The sequence below is a fragment of the Acomys minous genome (assembly GCF_964271855.1).
Source record: "Acomys minous genome assembly, chromosome: 4".
In the NCBI taxonomy this organism is placed as follows: domain Eukaryota; kingdom Metazoa; phylum Chordata; class Mammalia; order Rodentia; family Muridae; genus Acomys; species Acomys minous.
In genome coordinates this window covers 62,547,365-62,571,574 of record NC_140486.1, presented here as the reverse complement: position 1 = coordinate 62,571,574, position 24,210 = coordinate 62,547,365, and the positions used below count along the sequence as shown (strand labels likewise).

Sequence of the window (24,210 nt, the reverse complement as noted above, 5' to 3'; positions counted from 1 at the left end):
AAGTGAAGCGGTGCCAAGTAACTCTCTTGGAAAAATATATCTTTATGTTTTGGAGTTAACGGACCCTACAGAGAGCTCACTTGTATATTTGAAAACATTTCCCAAGTGACTCCTCCTGATGACCAGTGGTGGGAAGAGATCCTCCGTCTAGCTGGGAAACATACAGACGAATTACACACATGACTGGGCAGCACTGTTGTTAGTGGGAAAGAGGAACAGTAGAGGAGACAAAGGGAAGCCAAGAAGGACCAGGAGCTAGGCCACAAAGGACATGGGTTCCCTTGAGCATGTGCCTCAACTGCTGATCCCAGAGGCTGAGGAGAAGCCTGCTGGTCATAGAGTGAGTGCATGTGTGCACACTTAGGTGAGAAGTAGGCAGAGTGTTGCTGAGGGTGCTGCTGTCAAGTTGACATACCCAGCATACAGTTAAAGGACTGCCAGTGACCTTAGGCATCGATGGGCAGATGGTTTGACAAGTCACAGAAGTTCATTGAGTTCACAAACCCACCCTCGCACGAACTGAAGAGAAACCTTAATGTGTACCTAGCATTGAAAATGCACAAAGGAGTTTTGAGGGGTTGTTTATTGTTGTTTTTATCAATTCTTTATAAGTTACTTGAAAATCATACTTCCAGGTTGTCTGGGACATATGTAGATGAGGCAAATAATTTAGAGGTTAATGCTAACCAAAGATGCAGATGTCTTGGATACAAGAGTGACTATGAAGGCCAATTGAATCCAAGACATGGCTGAGAGGAAATCAGAATGTTTAAATATATATGTACTTAAAATATATGTATATAAATATGATTTTTACTATGTGTAGAATATATAGTAAACATAAAATTTAGTATCTGTATTTAATATATGCACATGTATCAAACATGTTTTGGGTATATATCTTATAATCAAAATAAATATGTATATTTATACATGTATATTTAAACATATATATAGATAATGAATATGTCTATAGCATATCTATATAAATTAAGCATATGAATATATATACATATATAAACATATATATATATAATGCTTATGTTCCAGTAAGTGTCTTAGTATGTGTGTGCACTAAGTATGTGTATGTATGTGTATATATATATATGTATATGTATCTATCTTTCTTTTGGGTGAATATATATTTGAAAATATATAATTGGCTTCATTTTTCATACTTCTTCACATCTAGATGCTATTGTCTCTTCTAGGCATTTTCAATAATGCTTCCATTATTCACGCATGTAAGTCTTCATGGACTCACTAAATACTGATGGAGAATACTGTTGCATCAGCACCTACCTCGGCAGGGTTGGGAAGCCTGGCTTTGGTCAAAGAGTGGAGTTCAGCTACCCTCCTGGGGAGTATCACAGGCCAAAGCCCATGCAAGCTTGGTATTTCTCGCTGGTGACTTTGCAGTTCTCACAGCGGAGAAGATACAGACATCTCTGATATGGTCTACAGACCTATCAGTCTTCAAGGATACCTTATGGAACTAGGTAACTATGAATTCCAAAACAATTTAGAGAATTAAAAAATACCAATGAGCTCTCATGCACCCCCTTTTAAGGGGTCTATTCTTACTCCTGCTGGAAGAATGGTCGTCCATTTTCCAGTGATGATTCGAAAACATTTTCCATTTCTCTTACAAGCGGTTCCAAACAATTGACCATATACCTTTCTGCATAGGTAAACAGTATCTCTATTCCACCTTGAAATTGCTGATGCAGGACATGTTAAGAGTGAAATCATAAATACGGCCATTGTGATAGATCATAATGATCACATGATTGGCTTATCACCGGTTTTTGTTAACGGCTACCCCCCTGTGAGCCCAACCTGTCTATCAAAGAGCCATGAACCAACCCCCACACTCATTTAAGGAGATTAGGATAAATGAAGGTCAAATTATGAGGTGACATCTGGGGAATTCAGAGAATAACAAAAATTTCTCCCAGCATCCATTCTGCCAATGCCATCAGAAGATAGAAGTCCAAAAACCTGGATTTCATGGTGTGGCCACAGGATACCAAGCTAGCGTGAGCCAGTCAGGAGCCAACCATCCCACTGACTATTGTGAACAGGAAGTGCATGCCTCTGCCTCATCAGCTTCTATTTAAATGACTGAACGGAGCTTCCTGCAAGAATGATGGCTTGGAACGTGGCTTCCCCTAAGACGCTGGGATAGCATGCTCTCTCTTGACTGGGAAAATCCATGACTGACATTTGCCATCACAGGGGACTGCATTCCATAATTTGTCACTGTCCAAATACAATTTTCTTTTTTGGTAAATGAGCCAGCCTCAAACCTCTGATTGCGCCATTTCAAATGCAAATAATTCCATTGCAACTGCCTCTTTGCATTAGCTAAATGAAGTCATCAGTAACCAGAATTGGAGAAAATCTTAACACAACTGCCACAAAACAACTTTTAAAGTTTTATATCCCAGAAGAATGAAACCGATATGAGACAGTTAAGATTCGTTAGAGTCGCCCATCCCTGATATAACTCATATTCAAAAACAATCCTATCCCCCCCTCCCATAACCAACAGTGGCCAGAGCAAATTATAATCAAAGATAGATTTCTTGGAGGGTGATGATACCATTAGATTTAAGGAATTAAAAATACATGAAACTTTTGAGTTAATGAACAGGGTCCTTAACTGCTCATTTAATTCAAACAGCTGTTTGTTAATGCCCTAAGCAGTGACATAAACTGTGAAAATACTGTTGAGTGCAAGACACTAGTTAATGCTATAAAGCAACACATGCTCTAATATTAAAAGGATTTAATGGGATTAATAGAGAATAAAACATTAACTCCCTATTATGATGCTTTAGAACCCAAGGGCAAATTCTGACTGGAGAGGACTCTGGTTCTAAAGCCACAGAAAGTAAACCCCAGCACTGTACAGCAAAATCAGGGCAATTTTATGCCCTTGAAAAAAAAGTGGAACCCTGATAAGATCACATCTGTTCCAATCACACACTGGATAAAAGCACTGTTTACTAAAGTCCTAAATAACTAAAAATGTGGAACCCCAACCAGATCCCATCTGTTAATGCTAACACTTGGATATCGTCCCATCAGAAAAAAAAATCCATATAATAATGGTCCTGCATAAAAAGCGGAGAACTTGGCTTTTATTTCATCCATTTTGTCTGTAGACTTATATGCCGGCTTTTCTGTAGCCATACTGCTATTCAGTCTATGGTCTGATCTTCGCAGGGTGCTTGCTACAATTTTAATAGATAAGACCAAACTTCATCTGAAATTACTCATTTCAGTCTTTTCCTAAGAATTTGGGGAATTTCAGTTCAGTATTATTTTATTCCTTACTGTGAATTCAGCTTCATGAGAAATTGTTTAACATAATTCATAATAGAAACCATACAATGACACCCTATTTAGACATTTAAAAATATATTTGTATTGTGTATACACGTACAATGTGTGTGTGTGTGTGTGCATGCATATGTACTTGTGTGTGTGTGTGTGTGAGAGAGAGAGAGAGAGGGTGTATGTATGTGTGTGTCCATATGCTGTGCTAGGGCATGTGTGTGGAGGTCAAAGGTCAGCTCTGAGGACTTGGATCCCTCCTGTGTGTTCTGGGGATTTAGCTCAGGTCATCAGGCTCGCTCACTAAGTATCTTCTCCAGATGAGCCATTCTGCCAGCCACTTTTTAGACATTTTATTCTGTTTGAAAGTACATGTAGAATCACAGTTCTAATTAAAAACATATGATTTCTGGACACAGAGGTATTCACTCACCCTTTTACACTTTCTGATCATGTGACATTGAGCTCTACACAATGGCTGTATTCCATTCAAATACTGATAAAAATGTACAATAATTATTATTTTACAAGGATAACTAATTAAAAAGTTCCTATGCAATTATATAGCATTAGATGTTTTAAAACAAATACGATTTTAGAATATACCCCAAGTTTAAGCATAGTAATATTTTAATTTTACTTGAAAAACCGTGGAATTAGATTTTCAGCTTTTTCTTAAGAATATATTTTTTTTAGTTTTGATTTTTTGAGACAGTCTTTTCTTTCCCCATTGTCCTTGAACTCAAGTCACTAGACAGCAGAGACTGGTCTTGAACTCTTGACCTTCGTTTACTTCTCGAGGGCTGAGACTACAGGTGTTCACCACCACAGCTGGCCAGTAGAGACATTGTTGCTACACTGTCTTATTGCAAACTGATCCTGTTAAAGACAACATGATGAATTATTATCCATATACGTCCTCACAAAAATATCTGTGAGTGTGGGGCTTTGTTACTCTCATTTTAACAGTGAGAAAGTGGAGCCTTGGAAAAGTAGAGCAGGAGGTCTCCCAGGGTTAACATGTGGTAGCTTCAGGACCACACCACCGATGTCTGCTTCTGACCCTTCAGGACCACATCACAGATGTCTCCTTCTGACCCTTCAGGGCCACACCACGGATGTCTGCTTCTGACCCTTCAGGACCACATCACGGATGTCTCCTTCTGATCCTTCAGGACAACACCAGGATGTCTCCTTCTGACCCTTCAGAGTCACACCACGGATGTCTGCTTCTGACCCTTCAGGACCACACCACAGATGTCTGCATCTGACCCTTCAGGACCACACCACGGATGTCTGCCTCTGACCCTTCAGGACCACACCATGGATGTCTCTTTCTAACCCTTCAGAGCCACATCACGGATGTCTGCATCTGACCCTTCAGGATCACACCATGATGTCTGCTTCTTACCCTCTGTGTGGTGCCAACTTGTGGGCCATTCTCGGCATAGAAATGCAAGGATAGTAAGACGAAGTAATTTTATTATCAATGATTGTAGTTAAGATCAGAAAATTTTAGGTAAGTTATTTCTGACAGGTTCTACTCGTAGAAATTACTCCTTTTTGTTGGCATTCATATCAGCTATAATGACACCCTGGACAGAATAACACTAATTTTTTTCTGATCTGTTTCCTGAATGACTGTGCATGTCCCTTCATCAGACAGAAGGGAATTACACAATCCATTATGATTTTTTTCTTTGATGTGACTGCCAGAATGTTTGAAGCAGAATTTATTTAAATATTTACTTGATATGACTGAAGGTGAATTGAGGAAGATTCCAGCAGGTGGGTTGCTTTATTTCAGTTGCATTGCACTTATGTAGTCTGGTATAGGTAAGATGAAATGAAAGTATGTCCCTTAGGCAAGGACTGGAGTACAGCACTCTGAGTCAATGAGACCCGTATGTCCAAATGGTTCCATTGATGTTTTATTGAATGACACTTTAATGATAGAATGCACGGTGATTCGTTTCCATAGACGAGAACATTCAAGAGAGCCCCAAAAGGTCATCTTGACTACCGATTACAGTCAGTACTCTCAACATTATTCCTGCATCAGAACAGTCACTAGCAGCGCAGGTAGGTTATACCTCAGAATAATTCTTCACATATAAATCTAGTAACTGAAAAAATCCCATTTTAAAATATGTGAGTATTTGTTAGCTGCTGCTTTATCAAAGGCAACAAAGAGGAAAGTATGATAATGAAACTGTGAAAGGAAATCCACAGCAACGTAAAAGGACAACTTCGAGGTTTAAAATGGAAATAGTCTTCTTTTGTGGAAAAAGTGTTTACTTTTTAAAAACATATACTTTTCACCTTGATAAGCAAAAAATGCTTAAAATCACTAGCACAGTTCTAAGATGGTTAATAAGGGCATGGCTATTACCTTAAATAATATACCTAGACACCTGCATACATTTTACATACACAGTGAGACTCAGACACATTTCCTGCTTTGAGTGGCTAGTTTAAAGAAATCGGTGTGAGCTTGACAAACTCTTGCTGGTTCCTTCACCTCCCCGTGTTTTCATTTTCTTAGCTATGAGCAAAAACACCACGAAGAGAGTGCAACAGGCTGAGTGATGTAAGCATCACAGGAGTGAAAGGCAGAGCCCAGGCTGTGTGAGGTCATTAAGAAACCTATGTATCTGAAGATTTTGTGTGATCCCTTCAGAGTATAGAGATATGGGGTCTTCACCCTTCTTATTGTTCAGATTGGCAGAAGATGCAAGGCGAAAGCGGCTTTGTGAAAATGGACTTTGCTTTCCCTTTTTACATGACTGTTTCAAAACACCTCTCCTTATCTACATATTAACTGTGTAAGTGGACACTGATGAATTAACGACATTGTTAGAAGGGTTCTGAAAGAGGGAAATACAGCTTTTGTTGCACGATTCCATTTCGGTAGAATTGAAACAAAATAATATTATTTTCATTGGAAACGTCCAAATTAAAAAAATAATAATGGGGAAGTTAGTGGGTATACATCCTCTCAAATATGTGAGTTAACATATGACTGGCTTCCTACAAGGAGAGGCCATAGGTGCTGAAAACAAGTCAATTAGTTTTTCTATGGCATTGTGTGTTTCCTTTGGCAAATTAAACATATATTCAATCACTGGGGGGAAAGATATAGTTTCAATAATATTTCAAATAATTTGAGAATATTTGTACCTGTGATATTATCCATAGTATAAATGGTGGTTATTTATTAACAATCAAAACTAAAAACGTCATTTGAAATCACTTTAATTTACTTAAAGGCAGCACTTACACAGCAGATGTGAGCTATTCTTTCCATATAAAATTTGCACTTTCCTTTCAATATATAATATCAGCTTCTTTCTCTTTATTGTTAAGAGCAACAAATACGATTTTTCTAAATAGTGTTAATAACACACCATTAGCAGAGTAATTCCACAAATAAGGCTGCAGATAGCACATAAACAGTGGTGGCTTGCTGGAAAAGAATGCTCTTATAGTTTACCATTTTTATTTCTTCATTACCACTTGTAATTTGTAATGATGACATAGTAACGAACAAGAATTTAAAGATAAAGCCAAAACTATGCAACAGATTTCAATTACCTAACACTAAAAGTTGTTAAAGGCATTTTAATTTCTTAAAGCAAAAGAGAATATTGTAAAAACAAATTCTATTTTAAGTCTAACCTTATTAAAAATAAAAACAACATTAAAGAAGAAACCTATTCTCTGTTTGGAGCAAGTGGAATTTATGTTAGCAACTCCAATTATCTCTAATGGGAGAACAGAAATAAATCTCAGAGGCACTGGGAAGGAAAAGAAGGAGATCAGAGGCTCTGGGAAATTCAGAGAGCACCCAGGTGTCAACTCGTGTGAACTTTTGAAATGACATTGAGAACACTGGCAGGAATCCATCAAAAGGTAGGACGGGATGCTACTTTTGATGAAATTAATTTTTATGTCATTTTAGAAGTCAATGAATGGGAAAAATTGTAGTTTCAATGGACTTTTTCAAGGGTTTTAATTCCCTCCCTACTCCCTCCACCCCCCCGAGTCTAGCTTATCCTGAAGGATGAAACCAGCTTTCAGGAAAAACATGTAGACCTAATGATGTCTAATGCTAATATCCTCAGCACATTAGGAAGATTAAGCTCAAATAAACAAATAAATAATAAATCCACTCATTCACTATTTCATAGATGTATCCCTTACGGCCTATTCTGATATGTGTAACTCATTCTTAAAAACTAAGTTACACAAGATCTCTCCTCAATCATTTTCAACGACAAGCATGTGGAATGTGTATTACTATTTTATAGTGTATGGGTTTGTGTGGCATCTGTGAATAATGTGCCCGGTTTTCTCATATGAGTGCTATAGATTCCGTCTCACATTCGGACTCTTGGTCCGAGCTCTGGGAGGTGACACACAGTCCTAGGTCCTCTCCCTATCACCTCTCCCTCATGACCGCTGCTTTGCAATTTCCTTATGACAGCAATCTAACTCTACTTTAAATGGAAAATAAGTAGGTATAACTAATAGGGCACAGTGTCCTCAGCTTCACGTTCTGAGACGCACTTTTTGTACAACAGTGTGTGGTGTGGTGTGGTGTGGTGTGGTGTGGTGTGGTGTGGTGTGGTGTGTGGTGTGGTGTGGTGTGGTGTGGTGTGGTGTGGTGCAGGCAGAGATGGAATTCCCTATGAGCCAGCCTGAAGGACAATGACGTTTCTGCTGTTACTGGCCAGGTAGGCTTCAGCCAAGCACTTCTTCATACAGACATAAAGGAAATAAGAACCTGTGGAAAATGTTTGGCACTTATAGATCAAAGTTGCACGTTAAAGATTATAATAAAAAGTGAATTTAATATTTTTAGTCCCTGAGAACATTTAAATTTATTGTTTTAGTTTTTTTAACATAGATGGTTTTTAAAATACTCCTAATGTGCTTAAGAACTATTTTTTAAATGTTTTATAGGTTTTCATAATTACTGAGAGTCAGGGTAATTTTTTAAAAAGCCTTGCTAAAAGACTATCCAGAACCTTCTTAGATCCTGGGCCTGTTTTGAAAACAGTGATTGCAAGCCCGAATCCTTAATTATCTCAAGTGCTTTGAGGAATTTTCTAATAAGGATCAGAACATTTTTAATGCAACTTAGAAAAATTAATAGTATCTTCAAAGCATTAGCTACCAGCTACTGGGACATGTAATTTATTCCACACACATATGAGGAGCTGAAGACCCGAATCTTAAGAAAATGGCCTCTGCTTTTGTGGTAAGTTTATTCTCAAGACCACACTGAAAGTGACCAGTTGTCTCTTGGCTTCCTGACTTTTCTTGCCTTTCCATATACGTTCCTCTCTGAAACCTGCTAATACTTATTAAGCTAGTGCACACCGATTGTGTGCACACTGCTTTACAGGCTTGCTCTTACATTTACATACAAGGTAAGTGTGACATTTCTTCACACTTCACTTTCCTTAGGAAAATTCATGCAACTCCACGCAGACTGCCAAAGTTTTGAGGCAAGCCTATGAGTAGAAGTTAATTTTCACAAACACGCAATTAATAATAATAATAAAGTCAACATTTCATAGCTTATGTTTTGCAGTCCTCCAATCCGTTTTTCATTAAGATTCGAAACTAAATTATCATTATGTTACTATAGAACACTAACAAATAGGTGATTCAGGGAAAATAAAATTCAATTGCACTTTTATCATTACAATGTTTAGCAGCAGGGTCCTGAAATGCCAAGTGCTGCGGAGATCACCTTTGTCTGAGTCATACAGAAATGTATGGTGCTGCTAAAATGAAGGTAAAATACTTGATATTCTTACTAATTTTGTTATTAGTGATTAGGAAAACTTTTTAATTTCTCACCAAATTAAAAGTTACCATTTAAAAGCTCAACCTGCATAGGTCACAGAAAATTTTATATTTTAATTGAAATATGGTGAAAGGATAAAAAAAAATATGTGATCAAAACTTAGTAGGAACAAGTATAAGACATGCAAAATACTTTATTTCAATATTAAGAGTAAGATATGAGGTTTACTGCCTATTTTTTCCTTGGCTGTTGCCACAGTTTGCAGAGGACCCCAGGGCCCAGACTCATCTGTAGTTTTCCAGGACCTGCTGAATCCTTCTATTTCCTCTTTCTCCCAGGCTTCTCACACCTAAAGTTTCAATAGGATGTCCTCCCCTCTTACCCACTATCCTGGTAGGTACAGTTTTTCATGGGGACGTACACCTTGGACTAGTGTCTCGATATAAGTGAGTATATACCATTTAGCTCTTTTTGCTTCTGTGTGAACTCACTCATTATGACAATTTCTAGTTCAATCCATTTGTCCACAAATTTTGGAAATTCCTTGTTTTTAATAGCTGAGTAGTATTCCATAGTGTAAATGTACCACAGTTTCTTTATCCATTCTTCTATTGAGGGACAAGTAGGTTGTTTCCAAGTTCTGGCTATTATGAATAAGGCAGCTATGAACATGGTTGAGCCCTGTTGTGTGGTAGTGCATCCTCTGGGTATATTCCAAGGAGTGGAATAGCTCGGTCTTGAGGAAGCCCTATTCCCATTTCCAGACTAGCTGATGGACATTCCCCACTGTTGAGTGGAGAAGGAGATCTAACTTTCACACAAACTCTGGTGCCCCATATTTGAACATGTCCCTTGGACGGAGATGCCTGGTGGCACTCAGAAGAAAGATAATAGATCACCAAGGAGAGACTTGATACCGTATGAGCATATTCAGGGGGAAGAGGTCTCCCTCAGACACAGACTTAGGGGAGGGGAGGGGAGTAGGGGGGAAGTGGGAGGAAGGGAGGAATGGGAGGATACATGGGATGGGCTAACAACTGAGATGTAATATGAATAAATTAATTAAAAAATAAAATTAAAAAAAAAGAGTAAGATATGAGAACAGATTATCTTTTCAGGCATCACAGAGAAGCATATTAAGAAATTATCTGATGTGGCATTATAAAAACATATAATAGAGTATATAAAGTGAAAATCGACTAAAATGGAGACTACATGGGAACTAGCTTACTTCTTTGACGGGGCAGCATTTTCGTCTATGGTGGATGCCTTGGATATATCTAATTGCTGCCTAGTTTTGCCAATACACTTGAAGGAAACTCTTCCGAACATTGTATAATACATGTTTTGAGTTTTCCCAATTTTAACCATTTTGGGAGTGGCATTTGGCTTGTTAATGGGAACAGCAGGGCACTGACATTTTCTTCCTATGAGGTTTCTGTACTTGTCCTCTGTCAACAGATAGGAGGGCCCTTGTCCGTAGAGATGCTTCTATGACCTCTTGAAACTGATTTGTTTCATGTGTTTCAAAAACAAAACCTAAAAGACCTTTTAGACTGTGCCTCTTAGTCTGTACAAATGGCACAAGAGAATATTGCAAATGGACATTAATAACGTTCATCATTAGGATGGGTACATGTAAGACCACGATCTGGAGAATAAGTTCAAAATTAAGCCTAACTCAACCTCCCTGGTCCTGGGACCATGCACAGGGTTGCACGGTACATCAACTCAGAACTGAGAAGGCCGCACACTGAACTACCGACAGCCTAGATCTACTGTGCTGGGGGGGAGGGGGAAGCTCTAAACGGGTTTCGCATGGTGAAGGGGCATGTCTGATGTCTCCCCAAGCACCTTGGCGGACTACAGGAAAACTAGCAAATCAGCAGACCACTAGTAATGGTGACACCTTAATCGATTGAGCAGTGGGGAGGGCCCAACTTTGGGATTCCTCGCTTCCCATTCTGGCTTGATGAGGCAATGAAAGCATTGCAGCACTCTGGGGCATCACTCCGAGTTTTAATTTGCCCTCTGCACATTGAGAAATGACCCCTTAGTCTGAGTAGTCGGTCCTTTGAGGAGAGAGGTTAAATGCTAGCCTTAGCCATTATATATGTAATATACCATGGACAGAAGAATAATTCCCAATAAAAAAATAGTATAGGCCATGTAATTTTATTTTTTAAGAGAAATGTGACCTTGTTTTTAAAAGAAGACACGTTGTTTAACTTTAAAAAAATTGAAGTTCAGTAAAATTTGATTTTGTGATTTTCTTTAGTACTGTCCCATTTTTGAGTTGTTCTATTTTTTTTTCTGAAAATAACTGGATCCAAGAAACTTAAAAATTATCCTGCAGAAAAGGTTTTGTGTTATTTAATACAAATATCTATAGGCATATCAACAGGCAAGTGAAATTTGAATGGCACACTTGTTAAAATAACACATGCTATTATTTAACACTCAATTTCTATCTAATACTACTGTGGGCCAAGCTATCTCTTAAGGCATCTAAGCATAGCATAGCAGTGAAGACATGACCCAGACTCTTGTCCACAGTGGTGGGTATATGATCTGTTGATTTGTGTTACCTGTTTCAAAACGAAGCTAAACACACCTTTTAGAAATTGTCTCTTAGTCTGTATAAAGGCCACAGAAGCATCTAGAGAATGAACATTTACAACACTCTCCCCGAAGAAGGAGTAAAACCATGGACACACAGTAACCAATACTTTAAATCTTAGGTAGGTGGAACTTAAGAGACTTAATTCAGAAGACAGTGTGCCTTGGAACATGTTTAGAGGCTAAAATGAGTAAGAACAGAATTAAGAAGAGACAGAAACAGCAAGAAAGAGTGACAATCAAGCTGGAGGATGAGCTAGCCCTACTTCACTCTCTCACACACACATAGGAAAGAAAGCAAAATGGTGCTCTCCCAGTGAGATAGATTTCATAGCTCATGAATCTCATTTGGCAGTGCATTGTGAGCCTCTAGCATACAGCCTTGCTACCATGAGAGACAATTTCTTATAATGATCTTGAGTTTGGATAGTTCTACTGTTCTCATAAAATACAATCTATAAAGGAAAATGAAGAGAATTTTCAAAATAAGTAATTTAGTTAAGTCTCACCCTAAATGAGTTGATCTTAAGGACCACAGTGAACCTTATTTTACCCCTTTTGTATTCACATCCATATAAATTCCTACTACTGATTACAAACGTTGAAGGAAACCTCAGTGTGGGAGCTGCAGATTTTTTTTTTGGCTGATTTTTTTCTAGTATACAAAACTTAAAACCTTTCCATCTTTTATCTAAGAACTTTGGTTTTTGTTCTATTTATACTTCATAAATCCATTATAAGCCCATGTGGAAAAGCAATTATTTCCAAGCATCAACTAATTTACTAGAGCTCCTTCTCAATGGGTGTGTGGTTTCTACTTTAGACAAGCAATTTCCATAGCAAATCAGGTGGATTTAGTTTCTGCATCTCTGTTTCTACGTAAGCTAAATTAGGAATGTTGCCACAGTAGATTTAGCTACTGGCCAAATAGAAGGTGAAGACTTGGAAGTCACAATCTCTTGGGCAATTAGTGGAAGCCAAGTCCAGAACATAGGCTCTCTATTTTTTTTCAGTACCCAGATGAGGCTATAGGTGAACAGCTAGCTGTGTATACAATAGTGTAATTGGAAGTGGACAGGGAGATAATTAGATCTCAATTTCTGTAGCCATTTTGGAGGGTACAAATCAAGGATTCTGAAGATATTAAATTGTATAATTCTCTCTCTCTCTCTCTCTCTCTCTCTCTCTCTCTCTCTCTCTCTCTCTTTCTCTCTCTCCCTCTCCCTCTCTCTCTCCCTCTCCCTCTCTCTCTCTCTCTTCCTCCCTCCCTCCCTCTCTGTCACTTCTGTCCCTCAGTGTGTGTGTTTGTGTGTGTGTGTGTGTGTGTGTGTGTGTGTGTGTGTGTGTGTGTGTGTGTGTCTATGTAGGGCATATGCTTTCCAGATCACTTTGGAACTCAGAGGGAAAATCTGTTGTGGCTGTTCATTACTTCCACCACACGGGTCACAGGGATTCAACTCAGCTTCTCAGTCTTGGCAGCAAGTGCCTTTACCGTATCAGCTATCTTGGCAGTCCCATAGGAAGCTATTTAAAGTTGCACTTATACAATATAGAAATGATAATTCCTACCCTGATTTAGCATGATAACAACGTTGTACATACAACTTATTCAAGGTTGCTGTTTGGGGAGGACATAAACTTGTCAGAAATGCTGAGGGAAAAAAAGGCAAGAGGGTCACAAATTCAAAGGCAATTTGGGATACATCTTTTAAAGCATTGAAAGTAAAGAAGAAAACAATAACAAGTTATGACACAAAGCTCATAGCACTAAGTGCCTTTATAAAGAAACTGGAGAAATCCCATACTAGCAACTTAACAGCACACCTGAAAGTTCCAGAACAAAAGGAAGCAGACACACCTAAGAGAAGTAGATGGCTGGAAATCATGAAACTCGTGGCTGAAGTCAATATATTGGAAACAAAGAAAACAATTCAAAGAATCAATGAAACCAAGAGCTGGTTCTTTGAGAAAATCAACAAGATTGACAAACCTTTAGCCAAACTAACTAGAAAGCAGAGGGAGAGTATTCAAATCAACAAAATCAGAATGAAAAGGAAGACATAACAACAGACACTGAGGAAATATAAAGAACCTTCAGGTCTTTCTTTAAAAGCCTATATGCCACAAAATTTAAAAACCTAAATGAAACGGACAATTTTCTTGATAGCTACCAACTACCAAAATTGAATCAAGATCAGGTAAACAAATTGAATAGTCCTATCACACCTGAGGAAATAAAGGCAGTCATCAAAAATCTCCCAAAAATAACAACAAAAAAAAATGCCCAGGACCAGATGGATTCAGCGCATAATTCTACCAAACCTTCAGAGAAGAGCTAACACCATTCTGTAAAATAGAAACAGAAGGAACATTACAAAACTCATTCTATGTGGCCACAGTCACCTTGACACCTAAAGCACAGAAAGACTCAACAAAGAAAGGGAATTTAAGACCAATTTCTCTTATGAACATTGATGCAAAAATACTCAATTAAATACTTACAAACTGAAATAAAAAACACATCAAAACTATCATTCACCATGACCAAGTAGGCTTCATCCCAGGCATGCAGGGGTGGTTCAATATATGGAAATTCATCAATGTAATTCATCATATCAACAAACTGAAAGAAAAAACCCACATGATCATCTCTTTAGATGCTGAAAAAGCATTTTACAAAATCCAACACCCATTCATGTTAAAAGTCCTGGGGAGAGCAGGGATACAAGGCACACACCTAAGCATAATAAAGGCAACATACAGCAAGCCTATAGCAAACATCAAGCTAAATGAGAGAAACTTAAATCAATTCCACTAAAATCAGGGACAAGACAAGGCTGTCCACTCTCTCTATATCTCTTCAATATAGTATTTGAAGTCCAACTAGAGCAATAAGACAACTAAAAGAGATCAAGGGGATACAAATCAGAAAATTAGTTAAACTGTCACTAGTTGCAGATTATATGATAACTTACATAAGTGACCCCAATCAGAAAACAAGTTATACTATCCATTATTTGCAGATTATAGGATAATTTACATAAGTGAACTCCTATAGCTCATAAACACCTTCAGCAAAATGGCTGGATACAAAATCAGTGCAAAAAAAATCAGTGTCCCTCCTGTATATAAGTGATAAAGAGGCTGAGAAAGAAGTTAAGGAAACAACACCCCTCACAATAGCCACAAATAATATAAAGTATCTTGGTGTAACTCTAACCAAGAATGTAAAAAATATGTATGAAAAAAACATCAAATCTCTGAAGAAAGAATTTGAAGATTTCAGAAGATGGAAAGATCTTCCATGCTCATGGATCAGGAGAATCAACATAGTAAAAATGGCCATCTTAACAAAAGCAATCTATAGATTCAATGCAATTCCCATCAAAATGCCCACACAATTCTTTATTGACCCTGAAATAACAATTCTCAACCTCATATGGAAAAACAGAAAACCCAGAATGGGTAAAATGATCCTGTACAATAAAAGATCCTCTGAAGGAACCCCCATCCCGGATCTGAAGCTATGCTATTGAGCAACAGTAATGAAACAGCATGGTACGAGCATAGAAATAGGCTGGTTGGTCAATGGAATTAAATCAAAGACCAAGAACCAAACCCACACATCTATGGACACTTGCTTTTTGACAAAGAAGCCAAATCCATACAATGGAAAAATGATAGCATCTTCAACAAATGGTGCTGGTCTAACTGCATGGCTACATGTAGAAAAATGGAAATAGATCCATATCTATCTCCCTGCACAAAACTGAAGTCTAAATGGATTAATGATCTCGACATAAAACAAGACACATTAACCTGTTAGAAGAAAAAGTGGGGAAGGGTCTTGAGCTCATCGGCACAGGGACAAGTTCCTGAACAGAACACCAACAGTTCAGACCCTAAGATCAACCATCAATAAATGGAACCTTATGAAACTGAAAAGCTTCTGTAAGGTGAAGGACACTGTCAATAGCACGACAGCCTAAAGACTGAGAAAAGATCTTCACCAACCCAACATTTGACAAAAGGCTAATGTCCAAAATATATAAAGAACTGAAGAAATTAAACACCACCAAACCAAATAATATAATTAAATAATGGGGTACAGAACAAAAAAGAAAATTCTGTATAGAGGAATATTGAATGGCTGAGAAACACTTAAAGAAATGCGCAACATCCCTCATTATCAGGGAAATGCAACTCAAAACAACTCTGATATACCATCTTGCACTTGTTCAAATGGCTAGTCAAAAACTCATGTGACAACACATGCTGGCCAGGATGCGGAGAAAGGGGAACACTCTTCCATTGCTGGTGGGACTGCAAACTTTGGAATTAATCTGGTCCTTTTACAGGAAATTAGGAATAACTCTACCTCAAGACCCAGACATACCACTCTTGGGAATATACCCAAATGATGCTCCACCATACAACAAAGACATTTGCTCAACAATGTTCTTAACAGCTTATTTGTAATAGCCAGAATCTGGAAACAACCTAGATGTCCCTCAACCAAAGAATGGATAAGAAAACTGTGGTATATCTACACAATTGAATACTATTTAGCTATTAAAAACAAGGAAATTTTGAAATTTGCAGGGAAATGGATGGAATTGGGAAAGATCATCTTGAGTGAGGTAACCCAGACCCAGAAAGACATATATGGTACATACTCATTTATAATCGGACGTTAGTCACATAATACAGGAAAACTGCACTACAAAACAGAGTCAGAAACATCTACCAATGGCCATATATGATGTGGACCTAACCCCACTGCTTGGATGTAGTAGCACAGTCTCTTTGTGGATCCCACATATGAAGAGTAGAGACTACTTCAGGCATGCACTTTGGCCACTGAACTCTAGATCTCTTCTCCCTGGCCAGAGAGCCATGCCAGGCTACAGAAATACAGGTTACAGCTAGTACAGATGAGACTTGATAGGCTGAGGGCAGATATTAGTGGAAGAGGGCTCCCCTGTCTGAGTACTAAGGGAGGGAGGGAGAGGGAACGAAGGAGGGAGGGGGCTACAGTCAGGATGTGAAGAATTTAAAGTGCAGAACAAGCAGGTAACTTGTATTGCTAATCTCACCATATGGGACTAGCTCTGAGACTGGCTGAAACGTGAATGTCTAGGCACAGACAATGCTTCTTGTTGACTACAGAACCCCTATGAATTACTATTAAATGCCACCCTTCATATGGCATGAATGTAGATTTACAGATGTCTTCTTTTCCTGCTCATACAAAGAGCAGAAATCCAGCCTTAATTGTTTCATAAATCACGCACATCTTTTATACACTTATAATGTTAGGACAGTTTAATGCTTGCGAGAGATTACATGCTTTCAGAACAAAAGAACCAGATACTGACACTGGATCAGACCTGACAGGATGAATTCCTTGCAGCATACTGGACATTGACATCCTGTTTGGAGAAAGTGACTGAAAAGAGAGGGGAATACAGAATTGTACAGGGAAGATAGAACAAAAAGTAGATTAGTGAATCTACTCCTCAATTTAATGCCTCAGTTATCACTCACAAGATATTTTTAATTCACTGATATAGAATTTTGTATATAGATACAAAATAAGTTCTAGATACAGTGGTATAGAATTAAAATGTAAGATTATTCTTCTCATACATTATATATATGTATATATGTATATATGTACATATGCATATATTTCCACTCTAATATAAGTAATTGTACCCATATAACTAAACTATAATACAAAGTTTGCTCCCAATGGTTTGAAAGTGCTATCAAGCTGTTTAAGAGAAATAGGTTATACAAATTAAATGTTAGCAGATTAAATCATGGTCATGTCAACTGCTAGTCTACTTTTATCACAAGAATATACATCTTAGGTACAACAGATAGATATGAATATAAAAAGACAAGGTCTTCACAAACCCCAGAGACATGCAGAATATAACATTTAAATTGATTTTATTACTTTAAAGATTCATTAGCAATGAGACAGGTTAACTCCTGGCAATACCCAGCCTACTTCAAAGAAGATGATGAGCGTCAAAGAACCTCCTTATGGAGATGGCTTCAAATGTGGCAAACTGGCCACTGGGCAAAAGGTCCTCATTTACAACACAGAGAGAATTCTGCCTAAAAGAAAGGGCAAGCTTGGGTGCAGGCAGAGTCGACAGCCAAACTCTGCCAAGACAAGGTAAGCAAATCCTCAATAGTTCCTACCTCACAAATATATCTGTCACATATATTGGGCCAGCAGGCTGAAGAAGATGCTTCAATTTTATAGAGAGTTTTGGGTGACTATTCAGGTAGAAATCTGTCTTGGTCATCTTTTCATTTGGAAAGCTACTAACCTGCACTCCTGGTGTACTCAGATAATTAAGTTTACTCTTTCTCAAGTTTCTGAGGGAGTTGAAGACCAGGTAGCTTAGTTTTACAATGAAGCTTTTTTGTTTAGGGGTTAAGATGTTTTTAGGTCTAGATAGGTGTTCTAAGTTGATAATTACAAGATGTGATGGAGGTTGATTTACATTCAGAAATTTAGATGCACCAAGATAGGAAAGATGTCTTCTTCAAGGCTGTCAATACAAATAGCCAAAACGCTAAGAATGTAACATTTATATAATTCCTGATTTTTTTTCATGGTTCTTCTTGCCATAGGTAATCTATTGTATATATGTGTAGTAACATAAATGTTTATGTACAAAAATAAAATAATTTAATAAAAATCACGGTATTTATTTCATTTTTGATTGATTGAGATGATTTCTCATGTATCCCCAGCTAACTTGCCATGTAGTCAAAGATGATTAAGATCTTTACTGCTAGGATTCCAGATGTGCCTTGCTTGTGTGGTGCTGAGCACTGAATTCAGAGCCTCACACACACTAGGGAAGCCACTCTACCAACTGAGCTGCATCTCCAGAACTTAGTTTGATTTTAATAAAAGGAAAATCACTTGAAATCTTTGACAGGCATATCCATTCTATATTAGCTGTGCAAAGTAAAAAAAACTTAAAAGTAATTTACTCAATATGTCTCATCCATGTGTCTGGGCATCCGTATGTATTTACATGGATATGCACATCTGTTTAAACACGCACGTGCATGTTTTGTGAACTCTTAAGTATTAAGCTGCCATATTGAAAGAAAAAGGTCAACATTTTAGGTACACATGCATTCAGGTTAGTCTTTTCAATTTATCCCTATCATTTCAATGGCCAAATATACTAATGGCACTAGTCAAAGTTAGAATGCTTTATGTACACTTTTCAAAGATATTTCTATAGGATGAAATATTTTTATACAACAAATGATTTATTTATTCAAAATCATGTGTTAACATTATTTTTCCTTCTATAGTCATTATCTTTTGATCTTCTACATGTGTATATATGATTAACTCATGCTTTAGGAGTATCTGTAGTCACTATTTTTTGACTAGATCTCTTTTTATTTATTAATTTATTCTTGGTACATCTCAATGGTTATCCCATCCCTTGTATCCTCCCATTCTTCCCTCCCTCCTCCCCTTATTCCCCTCCCCTATGACTTTTCCTGAGGGGGATTACCTCCCCCTGTATATGCTTATAGGGTATCAAGTCTCTTCTTGGTGACCTGCTATTCTTCCTCTGAGTGCCACCAGGTCTCCCCCTCCAGGGGACATGGTCAAATATAAGGCACCAGAGTATGTGTGAAAGTCATACCCCACTCTCCACTCAACCTCTTACACTTAGAATTTACAAACTCATTTAGATCATGTATGTTATATTTCTAAATGGAAAATATGTATTAATTTACTTTGTACATTGTTGCCAACTATATTTCACATTTTAGAATGTTATTAATATTATATACTATACAATTTTCAATCAGATATCAATAGAAGAGTAAGGTATATTGGTCAAATAAAATTTAAAATTGCAAGTTACCAAGAAGAGACTCGATAATCTTAGAGCATATATAGGGGGAAGAGGTCTCCCTCAATCACAGACACAGGGGAGGGGAGAAGGGGGGAAGTGGGAGGGAGGGAAGAATGAGAGGAAACAGGGGAAGGAATAACAATCAAGATGTAATATGAACAAATTAATTAAAAAATGGTTTAAAAAAGAAATAAATGAAAAAGAAAAAAATTAAAATTGGTAAACAATTTTAAGTCTAAGAAAATCCTAAAACTCAAAAGGATAACTTACAAGGTGTGCTTAAAGTAACAATTTACTCTACAGATTAATCACATTAGATGTTTTGGGTTACAAATAAATATTTACATGCTAAGTTCTTAATAAATAAATATTTAAGAAACATATGACATTTAGCAAGATTCTGACTTTAAATGCAGAGATGGAAGATGAGAAGCTATAACACTACAGACACTGAAAATTGGTTCATCAATTTCCACTTCCAAAGTTCTCTCTCTCTAGGGCAGACTGTAGACCCAGATTCTTTTGAACTAACACAGATGAAGACACACTATTCTAATAAGATGTAAATATGAGTTCCAGAAGCATGCTATTTCCTCTTTGTGCCCAAGCCTCTTACTGCTCTTTAAAAGAGGATGTGACGCTTGCATCTGTACTGGCCACATGGCTATTGCAATTCAAAGGCCAGGAAATACTCAGGGATGTGAGTACCAGTAGTATTAAGCAGCCGTGCCAATGCTAGCAGCCACTCACCCACAGATTTCAGTTCAGTCATTCAAGATTGGGTCACTCAGTGCTGGGCAGGATTGAAACAGATACAAAAACTGAGTAGATGTAAACACTGTCTCCTACCTGAACTGATATGACTGTCACCCACAGAGGATGCTTAGAAATTCCTGGCAATGTCTTAGGTAATCATATTCCTGTTAAGTAGAGGTCTACAGTGAACTGTTACATTCTTCATACAAAGTTGTATTCATCCTGAAATGTGCATAGTGCCAAACAAAGCTAGACCCCTGTGCAGTCATTGTATGTGGTACAATGATATTGCAAGAAACTAAATAGCCAGTATCATGAATAAAATGATAATATAGAAGAATAAAAGGGGGTGAAACAGAATAAGATATTGACAAAAGTAGTGGTCAACAGTAGAAATATGGAGCTCAGAGTCCAGCCAAGGGATTGGTTATTAGAGCTTGATTGTAGAGGCTGGGAAAATGGCAGGGGAGGAAATAAGTTATGGCTAATGAGGAAAGAATTTGAGAGCAGAATGAAGAGGGTGACAGAGAGGTTCAAACAGGCATGTTGAGACTCAATGTTGGACTTCTAGAGTAAGATGCAGCATTTCTATGAAAACACTAGACATTTGATCACTTATGGTAAGATTCTGAAAATAATTAGACGCACTCAAATAGTGAAAATAGAAAACTTACACAGAAGACTTTTGGTCTCCTTAGTTTTGTAGTTGCATAGGATTGTGAGAGATGAGTAACAAAAGAGCAAACCCCCACACTCTGAATGAAAGGGTTTGCTGCTTAAAGCCTAACAAAAACCATTGCTCCTGTTAAGGTGTCCTTGTGCTTGTCCAGAGGGTACAGAAAACTTGGCACAAAGAAAAGAATAAATTATGGAGACCAGAAGAGGGCAAGCAAGTGGGAAGAAACAAAAAAGAGACATTGGCTTCTTAGCAAAGAAGCAAAACAGAAAGACAGCATTGAGTGGAGTTAACCTGGTGAAATAGTCTATAAAATATATTTTTAGCTTAATTTTGAAAACTGGGACAGACACAGAGTTTGAGGCCAGGAATTTGGAAATATCTGTTAGTCAACTCTGCTACTGCAACAGATAAATGACGCAATCAATTTATTAATGGAAAAGTTTTTTTTAGTTTATATATTGGAGTTTTCACTCCAAGATAAGCTTCCCCCTGCATTGGTTTGGGGCCTGTGATGCTGAAGCAGAACAAAATGGTAGCGAGTACATGGCAAAGCCAAAGGCTTGCCTTATGGCCCCGCTATAAAAGGTGGATGGTGGTGATGAGGGCCTCAGGTCTCCTTGGATGACATGGTCTCAGTGAAACAGATCTTTCAGGAGCCTTCACTATTGAAGTTTACACTTTTTCCCTATAGCAGTAAGATGGAGGCTAAGCCTTCAAGATATGGGTTCTGAAGACACTGCAGATACAAGCTGTAGTAGTATTTTTTACCAGCAACTGTGAGTGCAGACCAAGGCTCACCTTGGACACATAATCACCACCACAAGTTCTAGAAAAAGAACCTCAGTGAACACCAATGGCTGCATGATGGCGCATCCTCAGTGCCCATGCCACACTGTGGGATGGAGGAGTGAGATGCTTGCATCTCGGCCCGTGAGTGTTTTTGTTGCAATTCCATATTTTTTGTAGTGAATTTTAAGTAAATAACAGTTGCGAAAAATATACAGATCCCAATGTAGATCCCTAAGCACACCCTGGCCAACTCTGGGGAAACCTTTTCACTCTCAAGAAGCGCCCCCAATAGTGCTTCATTGCGCTATTATACAGGGATGCCTAAGGTGGAAAGAACTCATGTCAACTACAAAAGAGATGACTGTGGTGCTACCAAAGGCACATTTTAGCAAAGTGGTGGTCTTTTGGGACACTGAGAAAGTGTCATTATGTTCATAGTTATTGATGAAAATTGATGGAAAGTAATTAGAATTTTCTCGTTTCAGATGTTCTTTGTATGAAAAAAAAAATCCAACATAGGTTTTACACAAGGAATTCTTCTCCCTCAACGGTAATCATATATTAGCCATTTTCTTGTTTTCTGTGACAAAATAGGTGATAAAAAACAATCTAGGGAAGGAAGGGCTTGTTGTGGCTGACTTTTAGGGCTATGATTCTTTATGATGGATGAGGAATGGTAATGACAAAATAAGGATATGTTATGTACCCATCAGGAAGGAGGCGAAGGAAAGGGGGAGGGAGGGAGGGAGAGAAGGAGAGAGGGAGAGAGAGAGAGAGAGAGAGAGAGAGAGAGAGAGAGAGAGAGAGAGAGAGAGAGAGATGGTCATCTGGCTTCTTCTCTTTATTTGTGTTCATTCTTTTTGAGATAAGCAAGGTTGTATGAGCCATGGTCAGGATGAACTTCCATCCTCAATCAAACATGCCTGGAAATACCCTCACAAACATGTATTTGTATCTTCTAGGTGACTCCACAGCCCCTCAACTGGACAAGACAAATAATCACAGCCAACATTTTGTGTTAAAGGCCAATAAACACACTCCTGAGACCATTGGCTTAAAATAAGTACCAACGACTTATTTCTACTGTGTTCTTAATCTTCTAAATACTTTGTTTTAATCCTTGTTGTTGCTATGGTGCAACAGATCCCAACAGACTGGCATATTTTACAAAAAATTTTTCTTGACCAGAGTTACACAATATTGAGCAGAGTCCTATTCAAAAAGACAGGCGATTGAAGCTATTCCGCAGCTACCCGCGAGCGTCCTGAAAGTTAAATAGCTTGTTTCTCCTCAAATGAAAGACTTAACTAAAATAAGCAGTGTGAACAGTCTCCAACTGTGAACTAATTAAAGACAATTCCCTTTCAAGGATTCTCCACTGGATGTCATTTGTGATTTTATTTTGCTTTCCTTAAATTTGTCCTATTTTACATGCCTGCTCTTTCTAAGATTTATCCTTAAATAGCGTGGATTTTAATATTGAAAGCCCTTGGCATTCTAACAGGTCACACGTTAATAGTAAAAGATGTATAAGTTGCAAAGCAAAGCGGGGGTTTTAATTTTAAGAAGGTAATAGGTGCAGTTTGGTGAGGTAAATGGGAGACCATCTAATGCCAAGCCCACTGTTGTCATGTCCACGGGAGCAGGACAAAAGGGCCACAGCCAACGTCCTCAGCCTCTGTGCTCCGCTCTGTCTCTTATCTCAGCCCCTCAAGCCCCCTGTTCTCCTCTGCTGCCAAGTTACTGATGTCAAAAATCGCTGGGCAAAATAACCATAGAAACAGTGTAAGTCCATATAGTTTAAGAGTGTGGCATGTTTGAAATGCATTGCCTTTATGAAACCCATCACTTTGCACAACATGCCAAGATACTCAAATAATTAACAATAATAATAATAATAATAATAATAATAATAATAATAATAATAATAAGAAGAAGAAGAAGAAGAAGAAACAGTTAGTCCAAATGTAATACAATTGAAAATTTTATATTTCTGAATAATTGAAAAATGTAGAGTCCAGGTAACGCCTAAATATTGTAATGAAAAGACTTAAGGATAAAAAATAAAGAATGCTATTCCCAGAATAGTAGTAGTATTGTGAATTGTTTCCTGCTTCTTAACCAAAGTCACTGTTTCCTTATCAGGTCCTATGGAATTTCTTTCAAAGGCTGTGAATTTATAGTGAACATAAGAAATAAGAAACAAGCAATTGGCATGTAGTATTTTATGGATAACGATAAAAGCCTGAATTACCATTTCTTACTTCTGTTTTTTTTTTTAATAAGTAAGG

The 24,210-nt window shown here is 37.8% G+C and overlaps 1 protein-coding gene across 3 annotated transcripts in view; it reads right to left on the bottom strand.

The window, feature by feature from the left end:
* CCDC178 (coiled-coil domain containing 178) overlaps nucleotides 1-24,210 on the bottom strand; it is a 321,895-nt gene that overhangs the window by 136,761 nt on the left and 160,924 nt on the right. The window lies entirely within an intron of this gene.